Source organism: Ptychodera flava, chromosome 1 (genome assembly GCF_041260155.1).
Source record: "Ptychodera flava strain L36383 chromosome 1, AS_Pfla_20210202, whole genome shotgun sequence".
In the NCBI taxonomy this organism is placed as follows: Eukaryota; Metazoa; Hemichordata; class Enteropneusta; family Ptychoderidae; genus Ptychodera; species Ptychodera flava.
In genome coordinates, this window is record NC_091928.1 from 4444326 (window position 1) to 4459692 (window position 15367).

Genomic DNA, 15367 nt, shown 5'->3' on the forward strand with positions numbered 1-15367 from the left:
TTTTGTACGCTGTCTCGTAAAGCACGGACAGCAAATATAGCGACTTACTGATGGATATAAAGAAGTGTCCATGACACATGAATCATGAATACAATCTCGAAGAACTCTTGTCTGTTTTATACATCATCACGATGTCTTCACAGTAGTGCACTGTCAGTACACCTAGGGGTCGTTGACACCGATATGGTCAATTAAAACACCAGGACAGTGTATTTGCATATACGAAATGATACCAATTGTAAGTCCAAATTAGCGAACACTAGAAGTTTAAGTTCTATTAAAGATCAATGGCCAAAACACTTCTGTTTCTGTTTAATATTGGGTTTTAACCCCTCAAAGTGGATTTTTTGCTTGCTGGGTTCACTTTCTTTTCAATTTTGTCTTTTTCAACTTTTAGGTCTCGAATTTGTTTGCTATTTTATGCTTGTATTGTAATTGAGTCTGTTTGAGTCTGTCTCCTTTCTTCACCTGTGACACATATGCTGGAAGAGGTTCAACAGATCACTATTTCAAATACGTCTCTCGCTATTTCCAAACTCAACGAAGCACTCAAGACAGCAGGTGTTGATGGTCGTCGTCAGTACTCACAACGGAACGTTTGCAGTGTAAACCAGCCATCCTGGTTTGGTACGGCGTGCCAAAATGCTAAGCGTTGTGCATATGACAAACTTAAGATTTTTAGAAGAACTGGTTCCATTGATGACTTAAATGACTACAAAAATGCCAAAAAGCACTTCAAATTAACATGCAAAAACTCAAAAATTAAATTTCAAGATACTGTCAGAAAACGTTTTCAGGAAGCTGCTACGAGTAATACTGGTGAATTCTGGTCAATTTTAAAATCTGTGATGAATATCAAAAGTAGGGGTTCTGCCGCCAATGATATCAGCATTGATTCATGGTATGACTATTTTAGTTCTCTGTATAGGGAGTGTCTTGACACAAATTCTGGTGATTTAGAATTTATGAGTACAGTAGAAGACGCTGTTAACCAGTTTGTAAGACAAAACCATGATACTGATGATGATAATGATGAAGATGAATTGGGTAATATGCTGAATGCTCCAATTACGGAGCATGAGGTGTTAAAGTGTTTAGAAAAGTTAAAATCAGGCAAAGCGCCGGGTCCTGACGGTCTACCCAACGAATTTTACAAATACGCTTCTGATGTAATTTTGCCTTTACTTGTAGAGATATTTAATTGTATATTTACTTCTGGAATCTTTCCTTCAGAATGGACGGTAGCTATAGTAATCCCTCTCCTCAAAAAAGGTGATAAGAGTGATGTAAATAACTATAGGGGTATATCGCTCTTGAATGCATTGGGGAAGATATTTACATCAATTTTGAATGAGAGACTAACAAACTGGTCAGACAAAATCAATATTCTTTCTGACTGCCAAGCTGGGTTCAGGAAAAATCACAGCACCATCGACAATATATTTGTCCTTCACGCTGTAATTCAAAAGTATCTAAGTGTGAGAAGGGGAAAATTTTATTGTTCATTTGTAGATTTTTCTAAAGCCTTTGACCGGGAAAACCATACACTCCTTTTGTTTAAACTTATGTTAATGGGAGTCAAAGGTAATATGTATAACGTATAACAAATTACAGTCTATGTACAGTAATCTCAAGTCATGTGTAAGATCTGGAAATGTAAGGGAGCCGTCATTATTTACGGCCTGGGGGTCGGAGGAATTGCTTTAGAAACTCCAAAATTTCGAGTAACCCCCCTGCCAACCATGACGTGTTTGAGTAGCCCCTCGTGCTACAGAAATTTTGAGTGACCCTCCCCTAAAAAAAATAAAAAAATAGGGAAAGTTATATATCTATACAGTAAAATGGATTGCTGCTGCGACAGGCCCTGTACAGACCCGGATTAAACCCTGTAGGACAGGTCTGTGTCGGAAAGAGGTTCCATTGCTGTGACAGGGCTGATGTACAGGTCTGTATCCAGTGCTCTGATGACATGCAGTGTTCTCCGTAGGATTTTTTACAAGAGGGTGAAGATGTGGTGCGATCGAAAGCACCACAAGCAACTGCGCAAGCAGTAACGTGGGGGAGGTCAGGAGGTGGGTGTCCCCCTCCTGCCGTTGGAGCTTTTGAAAAATAGAGATATTTGGCGGCACTTGGGGAGTATTTTTATCAGATTTTTTTCGAATAAAAAATTCAAAGGAACAGAAATCTGAGACAGTATTCCAAAACTTATACTCCAGTTCACAGATTTCAATGAAGATTACAATTTTTGAAAACGAATAAATAGCGACAGACATATATTTATTCACATTTATTATTTAATATTATATAGGGCTCAGCCCTTGGTGTCGCGCCAGGGGTTAAGATTGGCAATGTTATTTGTATTGATTCATGATAAACTATAATTGTTACTTCATAAACGTTTATATGAAAACTATGCCCAGTTTCCCTCTGATGAAAGCAGTTCACGTACTCACACGACGTCAAACCCTGCAGCAGGGCAGGTATAGATTTTCTGTAGCGTGTAAAACTTTTGGACAAAAATTGGCAATTTTTACAATGATAACAGCCTATGGCGTTAAACAAGGGACGTATTATGCAATAATTATCATTGCAATGGTAACCGCACTGCCCACCTTCCACTTGCAAGCTGAAAACTATAGCGTTCCGTCTAAAAACTTGCAATTTTTGAATCTAATTATTGACACAGGGGGCGCTCTTCTATAATTCAATCCCAGCATTCTTTGCGTATGCCCCTGTTCATATGCACGACAGTTTTCTCCGTTTATCTATATCAACGATACTTTGTATCAGCGACAAGGTGTATAATAACATTTACTGGCTAATAAAAGAGGTATATTTTATAAAAGGCATGTTATATCATAGTAATTTGTTTCGTATTTGTTTATTTACGAGTACTCAAAAAAAACCAACATGGCGGCGCCCATCATGAGAAAGAAGGGTACACTTCCGGTTACTCGCATAGTATATTATGAATAAGCGCATGCGTAGTAAGTAAGCCGCTGGCGCGACTATTATTAGTTTCCTGCAATAAAAGATTGGTTTGTTGTCAAGGCGTTCCACTTGTTTTAAACTTTATGTAAAATGTAAAATATAGAAAGCAGACGTTTCTCATTAATGACCAGGCAAGTATATCAATCTTTAATCAGGAAATACTGAAAAATGTACTCAGTACTAGCCTCTAACATAAGGCTTGCCACGTCGAATAGCTGATCATTCTCGTCTGAAGATCACAATAACGTGAAACACATAGTGTAATGAGATTGTAGTTTTTGAAACCACCTGTATTATGATATATATATATATATATATATATATATATATATATATATATATATATATATATATATATATATTATGTGTGTATTACATATACACCAGGTATGAACATTCATATCTCAAGCATACATATTGCTGTTCTTTACTATTATTGTTGTATTAATTCATAATTTCACTAAATTCTTCAGTACATATCAACAAAATTGAGTAGCCCCCCTTCTTGTTCTCCACCTTTGAGCACCCCCCCCCCCCCCTTGTAGCTTTCGATTTTTGTGTGACCCCCTCAGAGTCCTCCGACCCCCAGGCCATAAATGATGACGGCTCCCTAATGTCTGGATATTTTGATTGCCCAGCCGGTGTCAGGCAAGGCTGTGTTTCTTAGTCCTGTGTTATTTAGTTTCTTCATTGAGGAATTGGATCTAATGTTAATGTCGTCCGATCAAATGGGTGTACAGTTGACACAATACATGTATGATCTTTTCTGTTTATTGTACGCTGACGATGTGGTCATCTTTGCTGACTCTGTCAGAAATTTACAGAATTAAATAGACATCCTTTTTAAGTTCTGTGCCAAGTGGCATATGAAGATAAATTTAGACAAAACAAAGATTGTAATTTTTCGCAAAGGGGGCCACAGAGCCCATCGGGAAAATGGCATTTTGTGGATATTCAAATTGAAATTGTTTCTCACTACCATCACTACAAATACTTAGGTTTACTTTTGTCATCACGTAACACTTGGTCAAAAGCTGTCTATACACTAACAAACCAAGCCAGTAAAGCTTTGAATATGTTGTCAATCGCCAGATGGAAATTGCAATATATCACTTTTCACTCGCATTTTAAATTGTTCGATGCAATGCTTCTGTCGATTCTTTGTTATGGTTCAGAGATATGGGGTTTTCAGATTTACGATGCCATAGAGAAACTACAGAGAATTCGGTGTAGAAAATTACTAGGTGTTCCAAGTCAAACAGCAAATGAAGCTGTAACAGTTGAATATGGTAGAATGCCAATTTTCTTTCATACACTAAAACGTTGTATACATTATTGGGTGAAGCTTACCGAAATGGCTCCAGAAAGACTCCCAAGACAAGCATATTTGATATTGTATAACCTTGACTCCGTAGGCAGACATACATGGGCAACATCCGTCAAATAAATTCTTTTTTCTTATGGTTTTGGCGGTGTTTGCTTGCTCAAGAAGTTGGCTATAAAACATTATTTATTACGGCTTTTTTTGAAACAAGATTAGCGGATATCTTGAAGTAACAATAGAAATGCTCTTATCATTGAAACCCAAATTACGTATCTATACACAGTTTAACAGTCTACTCGAAGCAGAAAAATATCTTCATCTTAATTGTAATCGTTTTATTTTACAAAAATTTTGCTTGCTTCCGCTGTTCATTTTACCACTTTCAATAGAGGAGGGAAGACGCAAGAGCATTTGACAATCAAGCTACAGTTTGTCAGCTATGTTCTAATGGAAGTGTTGAAGGTGAATATCATTTTTTACTAATTTGTCCTTTGTACAACCAGCTAAGAAAACAATATTTACCTGACGGTGTAACTTAAGAACCTAACTTTTTAAATTTTTGAAAGTAATGAGTGGAAAGGATTCTACAGATGTCTTAAACCTTTGTAATTTTGTGCACAAAGCCTTTCAAATGAGAGACGATGTTTTAAAACTTTCAGATTAAGTTTCATGACTTTGTAATTCAGAAGAAAGACCATGTATATTTTGTCGTATTTTTCTGTGAGCATTGGTGCTTCAAATATCCTAGTTTTTTCTCTTCCAATATTTTGTATTTTGTATCAGTAATTTGATAAACCCCGCTGTATTTTAAGATGAAGTTAATTGCTGAGGCAATGCGAGTTTATTTGTCTTGCTTTTATTTCCAATTCAGCTAAAATATTTAGATACAGAAATACTAGACACACATAGATAATAATGATTATAGTTGTCAAAATCGAAAAGAATTAGAGTATCATGGAAGACATATGACCACGTGAGTTCATTCCTTCCGTCGTCATCCTTATATTAATGTGGACAGACTCCACATAATCACAGTCTGACCCCTACTCACTGTATGTCGGCCAAGTCCACCACTATCATCACATTCGCCATCCTCACTGAATCAACTTATATTTTCACATTGGTCCGAGTCTGTAAGAAGATGGTAGCATTGATTGAGATTAGAAAAGATGCAAGAATTAAAGCATTTTATGTTCAAGAAATTAATGAGAAAATTAACAAACAAACAAACAAACAAACAAAGTACTTTGATGTCAAACAATGAACACCTTTGAATCATAGAATGCCCCAGTTTTATAAGAAAATAACTGGTGAGATTGTTACCCTATATCGACTGTTCATGTTCGTCTACCACAAATGAATTCAAAAAGCGCCCTCGCGCACTTATAGGACTTAAAGGTCAATAAACTGACACACACATGTGCACATCAATGGTAGGAAACTTTGATCAACATGACTGCCAGGTGATCAAAGTTTTCCTGTCAGAACTCATTTTGTTAAAACTTACGACAAGGACAGTGTGCGATGATGTTCTTGTTCCTGTCTCGGGAAATTTTCCAATTTCGATACAAGCGACTCTTTGTTAAGATTTTTCGAAGTTTGGGACTTTAACCCAAAGATTCCTCTACCATATTCTTTCCAGATGATATGTCAATTTTGAAGGACAATGCAAGGTAGGACCAATGTAAGTGGTGCGTCTACTTCCTCGAACAGTAGTGTTATATTTTTAGCCCATTACGCTACCTTTGCACAAAAGTTACAGAGGTGCAAAAGGACAACTTTCTCGGGAAGTGTCAATGTTTGTTACACGTGATCAATATTAGAAACACTTCCACGGAACTTGTTCGACATATAACATTGTGATGTTAAAGGACAAGATGTCCTTCTTGGAATGTCCTTTTTAGGCACAGTGACGCAATTCTTTATATGTGACAGTTTGGTGTAGTATATATTGTGAAATACACGACAGGAAATCAATCAGTCAGAGAGAGAGAGAGAGAGAGAGAGAGAGAGAGAGAGAGAGAGAGAGAGAGAGAGAGAGAGAGAGAGCGCATCACATCAGTGTCGTAGCCTTGCTTTTAAAGTCCATTCTGAATGGCGAAATTTTATAACTTCGTTTACCATAATTTATTTGGAGTAGGATTTTAAGAAAATAAAATCTATTCATATTTGCCATACTAACTTATCGTCTGTTGATGGCTTTGGGGCGTCAGTTGGAGTTTAATAGATTGGCTCTATCTGGAATGTGTAGCAGTTTGTTTGGTGTGGAATCATCAGGATTCTGGCTGATTTTTCCTGACTCAGCAGCAGCAGTCAGAATGGATCCAATCTGGGGCGCCCTCAGAGACGGGTTTTGTTGAAGTAATGCTGCAACACCTTGAAAAATGAAGTTTCAAAACCATGCATGGCAGTCATTCGTCAGTTGAACTCCCTCAAGTGTCATCAGTAGCATTGATCAGTTGCGGTCTTGCATGGTTTTCTGTGGTCAACTGTTTATCTATAGTTAGATTTATCTGTGTATGTGTACAGAATTTATTTAATCTTTCCATCGTAAAGTCAGCCTGAATTTATGACACTTTTCGACTGGCCTGGCAAATCAATTCTCATGTTGTTCTGTATTTTTTTACCCAAATGTATACATTTTCGTTTTCGAAATAATTGTTTCATGCATGAAAGTTGCTTTAAACACACAAAGGTACACAGATGAACACATATAAATAATTGGTGTCACAGAGATGTTTGCTTCGGCAAATCGTCATTACAATAATCTAATACAATGAGAGAGGTCAAACACAATTTTGGAAAGAATAGAGAACAAATTTACTATCAAATCAAACTTGTTGACTCTTTATGTCAGGGCATACAAACCAGAAACATGTGGCGTTGCCATGGAAGTTTAGTCGCCATTCTTATAAGCACTTCTGATGTCGGAACCAGGCGCTAGGATATCGACACACTTGCCGTAGTTGGAATAGCTGGCTAAGGTATCAGATGGTGTTGAATTGTTGCGCCAACATTGATTGCCTTAATGAACAGACAAATAGATACATAGCATAGTTATACATCAGATATTGTAAATAGAGTCTAGATCACAGCAATTCTTATGAAAACAACATCATAAATTGGGACAAAGTGATTGCCGTTTGATATCACATCGTAAATTTGTGTTGGTCGGAAAGTCAGTTTTATCAGTGAAAACCTAAAATGTAATGCACGCCTGAAAACAGGAGTTAAAAGTTTTTCTCAGAGCTTTCCCATGGAAGCTTTACCCCTTTGTGGTTCATAATGAAGAATAAACATCTTGGGATATTCGGAACCTTTTGGATCACGAAACAATTTACCTAGTACGTTTACTGACAAAGTCGAAATATACAGTAAAAGCTATATCCTGAGTTAACTCTAGAATTGATATTACGTGTATAAGTTCTACTGTCTCTAAAATATGACTGTGATAGCTTCATTATCTCCATAGGTTTTACATTAGTTCCCACGTCCATCATAAAATATGGGTTTTTTACTTAAGAGCTCGAATATCTGTCTTCGATGAGTATTATTGCATCTCAATATGTTGGCGTAGTCTTCTCATCTTCACCAGAAATAATGAGCCGATATATTTCCTTACCAACCTCACACGTCAGCGTAGCAGCAGAGCGCGGCTCTAGCTGTTCAGTTGATGCAAGATCAACACTATTTTGCCTGATATCATGGCTATATACATATGCAATACATCAGACCTTTCTGTTGTAAGGTTTCCCATACACTGTCGTGTCTACAATCAACACGGTCGTTTCTGCATGCAACTCACAATAAACTTTACACTGCACCAAATACACATCACCGAAGTTTTCTTTTAGGTGTTTATTTTAATTTGGGAACTTTATGAAGAAACACGTAAATTCTTTTCAAAATAAACTTTTCTGCTCTCGATGTCAGTAATAATGACAACGGTCCCTGTAGCATAGTCTGTAGCAGGTCCAGCGCAGTCTACTCTATCAATAAGTATGACACAATACAACAATGGCAGAGTTGACTTTTCAGATCCTCAGATTCAGAGCCTCAGATTCAGATCCTCAGATCTCAGACTTCAGATCCTGTAACTTCAGATGCAGATTCAAATTTACAAGCCTTTTACAATACCCGTATTAACGTATGATTGCAATATTTAAATTAAAGCTGCAAGCAGCGTTGGCGGGGCCCAAGCGATTAACATGGTGTCCAATTCTTGCACTGATTATATGATGTGCAAAATTTTAGCTTGAAAACAGTTAAGTTCTTGTAAAGAAGAATTTTGAACATCATCTCATATTTGTCTGTTTCATGCAAAATACGATAGGGGGACAAAACCATTGACCGTTCCAATTGCCTTTCACAAACTTGAAAGAGCTCTCACGAAGAAGGACAAAAGTGGAATTTCACTTCCATCAGTGTTTTGGTTCTGGAGAAGAAGATTTTAGAGATAAATTGCGATTTCGCGAAATCAAATATGGCGTCTTAAATTGAGCACGATTACCTACCAAAAATTTGTTTCAAAAGTACAAGACATATATGAATTAGATGCTACTCAAAATTGACAATACTGGAAGGTTAAAATATTCCATCAAATGAATGTATTCATCTTTGAAATTTAGGCCGTAATAATTGCAAATTTGGTTAAAAAATAAATAATTCCATTTAGTCATATATTTTCCATTCCATCTTTACTGTTCAAAGTTTTACTTTTGTATAATTTTATGACAAGACTGTGAAAATTTAGAAAATCAAGCATGGTGACCCCATCTTTTGTCTTTAATATTTGATTATTCTCATATGCCAGAATTCAAAAATTTCCATGTGTTCTTCTTGTGTAGCTGTTTGGCCTGATCTTGTTTAGGTAATGTTTCACTATCATGAGCGTCATTTGACACAAACTCTTCTTCAACTACCATGTATATCAGAGTCAGAGCTATCTCTGTCACTGCTCACGTATGCAGTAACAGTGACACTACAGTAGCAGGGCGGTATCTGATAGTGACAGTTGCCAATAGGCAGTAGATGTATTAACTTTGATAATTTTGACAATATTTTTGTTCAGTTTATTATACAACTGTGTTCTTGTTCTACTCTCAACAGCATGTTGAACTGTCCAGTATTCAGCTTGCTAGCACAGCCTGCAGCTGTGTATGTGTACCATGCATCAGTGCTGACAACTGACTGTCAGTCTGGACTCTAATTAAACTATCACCTAATACATAGTTTAATATATACAGGCTTTGTCGACAAACTGAACATTGTGTGTTTGAGCTGCTGAAGGGAGACCGCAAGAAACTGTAGTTGATATATTGGATAGAGATTGCAAAAATCATCAACGGTTGCAGCTTCTGCCCTGTTAGGGACCGTTCAGTTTTTACGGCCGGGGGGGGATGGGCGGCAAAATCCAAGGGGGGGTCATCATAATTTTGGAATCCGCGAAGGGGGGTCATCACTTTTTCACTGGTAGGAAAGGGGGGTCACCACATTTTCAAAAACATAATACCTACAATAAAGTTCACTTTATGCCATGGCCATGATCGACCCTCTTAACCGGCGGGCCGCCTTCGGCGGCCCACTACAATAAATATACTTTATGTATTACCCATGACCCTCTTAACGGGCAGACGCCTTTGGCGGCCCGCTCCAATTAGGTTTACTTCATGCAATGGCCATGATCGACCCTCTTTACCGGCGGGCCGCCTTCGGCGGCCCACTACAATAAATATACTTTACGTATTACCCATGACCCTCTTAACGGGCAGACGCCTTTGGCGGCCCGCTCCAATTAGGTTTACTTCATGCAATGGCCATGATCGACCCTCTTTACCGGCGGGACGCCTCCGGCAGCCCACTACAATAAATTGACTTTATTGTAATACCCCATGACCATCTTAACGGCCGGACGCCTTCAGCGGCCCTGTTCAGTAAAGTTTACTTTGTGCAATGGCCATGATCGACCCTCTTTTTACCAGCGGGCCACCTTTGGTTGCCCACTAGAATAAAGTTGACTTTACGTAATGGCCCATGACCCTCTTAACCGGAGGGCTGCCTTTGGCGAACCACTCCAATAAAGTTTACTTTATACAATGTCCATGGACATAAGTTGTCTATGGAAATGAAGTTAAAAATTGCCTTACAGTCGTCCTAATTAACAGACGTTTGCATGGATGTGGCTGAGAAGTTTGTGCACTGGCATCTCTGCTATACAAATAAAGTGCGCCGCGTACCGGAGTTCAAATTCAAACCGTGCGGGTAAATTTGACATAAGGGTTTTGGTTATTTTTCAGCGGGGGGGGGGGGGGGGTCATCAATTTTTTTCGTCTGACAAAGGGGGGGTCATCATTTTTTCACGAAAAATGCAGGGGGTCTATATTTTTTTGAACACCGGCGACAAGATTTTGCCGGCCCCCCCCCCCCCGGCCGTAAAAACTGAACGGTCCCTTACTAGGCTCAAGTTTGATTTGTTTACGACAATCACACAGGTTTAGAGTTTTTCGAGATAAAAGTCATGGAATGTGACAAAATGGTTGTAGATTCTGTTAAATTATTACTAACATTACAACATTTGAATGACATAAAGATGGTATTCATTTTTCATTAAATTACCTACAAAAAACTTGGAATCGGAAAATGTAAAACATAAAAGGACCAATTAATTTTCAAGTGCCCCCATACAGGTAGAGCAAAATTTTCAAGCTCCATGAATTTGGCAAGCGATGCTCGGACAGCGCACAGCGTATCGATGACACTTGGGTCAGGGGTCATGACCAAAAACGTCAGTGCGTATTCACGGCCAGCTTGAATCATGCCACGGATCACGGAAATCACGGATCATAAATCCAAATGTTCATGTCTATTACGCAAACAGAACCCTACAATATAAAACACATAATGTTTTGATATGGAATAACATCTTTTTGTTTCACTGACGATCAAGTTAAATGCTCAAATATCGCAACAAGACTTGCGCATTTGCACGACACAAGTGCGGATTAGTACGTCGACTCGGCAGATGAGCCGAGCGCCTTCTCTGATAACCTGTTTACGATATCACGTCACAGTACACTGAAAATTCTTGCGAATTCATCATTAAGGAAGCCAATTCACACAAGTTTCTAAAGTCAGTAGGGATATTTGCTTGTTCGCAGCAATATACCACCTACATTTCGCCGTTCAGGAGTGCCTTACTTGCTCTTCGTTGTAAAAAAAGCCGTATGCTTTTGACGTGACCTAACTTTGCAAATTCACAATAGACTTTCCGCAATAGTCGTTGGAGATTTTGTTCAATATATCACGCGTGGTGGAAACCGCAATTATCCATAATCACACAGGCACCTACAGCCAAACACGGATTTCCAAACTTATCCGTAACTTGAACAGCCTCTTCGAAAAAGTTCAGTGACTCCAACCCGTTTGGTGGGTCAGCGATCACATCGGAATGATCGACACCCGTTGCACTGAATACGTTGTCATCAAGAAGTTTTCTTATGATTTCGTGTTTCCTGGCTGCCGCCTTTGGTAAAACTTGTTATGTTGTCGACAACTCTGGTGCGTTCTCGCACTGGTCTATCACCGGCTGTTAGGGCAAGGACACGGCGACATTGCACTTTTATATGATATCCGATAGTTACGGCTAATAGACTATACAATATCGAAGATAGATTGGCTCGGCTAGATCTATTAGGTGGTCGAAACAGAATCTAGTATCGTCTAGTGTCGATATTAGAGTCCCCAAATCACCGATAAATATCTGGTAAATATTGGCGATTTCACAAACCTTGCGTGCCGAGGCACAGGGCAAGTCATTCTAGTGTCGTCTACTATCGATATAGAGTCCCCAATTGCCTATAACCATGGAGTAAATATCGGCGATTTCACAGATCTGGCGTACCGAGGCACAGGGCAAGTAATTCTAGTATCGTCTAGTATCGATATTAGAGTCCCCAAATCGCTGATAAATATCGGGTAAATTTCGGCAATTTCACAGACCGGGCGTGCAATGGCAGAAAGAAATTACAGTGAAATACAATCAAGCTACAGAACTTCATAAAACAAGGTGTTGTTTTAACCGATGTGTATCAGCGATTTTTACGACATAAACACACTGGGCTTCATGTGGTCTTGTTTACATCTTTAATCAGCTACATGCTCTCAGTTACATAACGCACAAGGGCCACTCCATGCATGTCTGATAGATAATCATAAACAAAACACCACACCTTGCAATGTCATGTATCTTTCTTTTTATTCGTGATGGATAAGTGAGCGTGCATTCAGACACCTACATATAAAAATACCCGAATAGCTTAATTTATGATCCTTGACACTCACATATCAGCTGTGCGTAGACCCCAGTAATTGTGCCCTGGCGGGACCTTGTCCCACTCTTATTCAGTCAATCACACCAGTCGGCCACCCTTAAAGCTAGTGGCACACTCCTCTAAGTACTTCCGTGGCGGTATACTTGACAACGTCACCTGGCGTACAAAAGCTGGCCGTCAAAGTTGCCTTACACAAGGGGCCGAGATTAGGGTTCGTGTGACTGCTAGCGGGCATTGCAGTCTGTTGTGCCGTCTTTAACTTTCAAGTGTACAATATAACATACATCACTGATCGATCTTCTGACTGACGAGGTTTTAAACTGCTGCCTTATGAACATTGAGGCGACTTAACCGATCCAAATGCCTCTCGCAAACTTGAAAGTGCTCGTACTAAGAAAGACATAAGTAAAATGTCAGTTGAATCTGTGTGTTGGTTTTTGAGAAGAAGATTTTTAATGATTAAATTGCGATTTTCGCTATATCCAATACGGCGAACAAACCTTCTGACTGACCCAAACGCCTTTCGGAAATTAAAAAGAACTACCACTAGGTATTATGAGTGTACAATTTTAGTTCAATCTGTGTATTGGTTCTGGAGGAGAATGTTTTTTAAAGATTAAATTACAAGTTTGCAAAACCATATACGGCAGCCAAACCATGTGACCGATCCAAACGCCTTTCGCAAACTTGAAAGAGATCACACTTTAGATGATATACATAACATTTCAATTGAATCTGTGTGTTTGTTCTGGAGTAGACGATTTTTAAGAGTAAGTTACGATTTTTGCAAAATTCAGTATGGCGGCAAAACCAGGTGACCTATCCAAATGCCTTTCACAAACTTGAAAGAGATAGCACTATAGATGATGCATGTACAATTTCTGTCGATTCGGTATGTTTGTTCTACAAAAGAAGATTTTTAAAGATGAAATTACGATTTCGCAAAATCCAATATGGCGGCCAAACCGAGTGACCGATCCAAACGCCTTTCGCAAACTTGAAAGAGATCACACTTTAGATGATAGATGTAAAATTTTAGTTCAATCGGTAAATCGGTTCTGGAGAAGAAGATTTTTAAAGATTAAATTGTGATTTCACAAAATCCAATATGGCGGCGAAACCACGTGACCGATCGAAATTTTTTTTTGCAAACTTGAAAGAGATCACTGTAAGGATGACATGAGTAAAATTTGAGCTCAATCGGTGTTTTGGTTCTGGAGAAGAATATTTTTAAAGATTAAATAACGATTTTTTGCAAAATCCAATATGGCGGTCAAACCACGTGACCGATCCAAACGCCTTTTGCAAACTTGAAAGAGATCACACTTTAGATGATAGATGTAAAATTTTAGTTCAATCGGTGAATCGGTTCTGGAGAAGAAGATTTTTAAAGATTAAATTGTGATTTCACAAAATCCAATATGGCGGCCAAACCACGTGACCGATCGGAATGCTTTTTGCAAACTTGAAAGAGATCACTGTTAGGATGACATGAGTAAAATTTGAGCTTAATCGGTGTTTTGGTTCTGGAGGAGAAGATTTTTAAAGATTAAATTACAATCTTTTGCAAAATCCAATATGGCGGCCAAACCACGTGACTGATCAAAACGCCCTTCGCAACCTTGAAAGAGATCATACTTCAGATATTAGATGTAAAATTTTAGTTCAATCGGTGAATCGGTTCTTGAGATTAAGATTTTTAAGATTAAATTGTGATTTCACAAAATCCAATATGGCGGCCATATCACGTGACCGATCAAAATGCTTTTTGCAAACTTGAAAGAGACATAGACCTTAAAAACGGAAGGACAGGCAACTGCCAGAAAAGACAAAGAAACTTGCGTGTTTACCCGTACGATCTGGGTTATAATCCTCTGCGCAGTTATGTAAACGCAAAACACATCACGTGATGACACAGTGACGTCTTGGCAGCACTGGAGCTACACAGAAGACGCTATACCTGTGCTGTCGAGTCAAGTCGCGTTCTGTTCCGGGGTCTAGTTCACGTTGTTTTCAAGCATTGTATTACCCATTGATTTTTACAGACAATTTTGCTACCATTTTCGACAGATGAGTCACTATTAGGTATATTTATTGTTGTTGTTTTTTGTAATTCCCGTCAATTCATGATCGAGTCGGCAAAGTTAATTTTGCAACCTAATCATTGTACACCCCTGATAACTCTTCCGTTTATTTCTGATTCATGTGTAATGCTGTAAACTTTCTTTTACTTCATTATGTACTTCTTGCACTTCGGCACTGTAGTATTTTTAAAAACTCGTGCGTCTTCAGCCCGATCGGCCATTGTTGTTTACGAAGCGACTTCATGTTTCAACTGAAAATTTCATACCCTGTCATATTTCTCTGCTGTAATGATAATGCATGTCAATGATAGTAAACGTTTCAACGTATTTCGTCAACTGACTAGTATTTTGCGGGGCAAATCATGTTTACATTGTAAAACTTGTACCAAATTCACCAAATTTGTACCAAATTCACGTGCAGGCATCTCCAGCTCGATCGGCCATCATGATTGCTGTTGATGGACGATCTTTTTGTGCGTTTCAACTAAGTAATTTTTTTACCCTCTTCATAATGCATGACAGTGCTAATGTACGTTTCTACGTGTCTTATTTCGTGGATTGAACTAGTATTTTTAGGAGGAAGTCATGAGAACATTTGTAAAACTAGGACTATTCACGCGTCTCCAACTCAGTCGGCC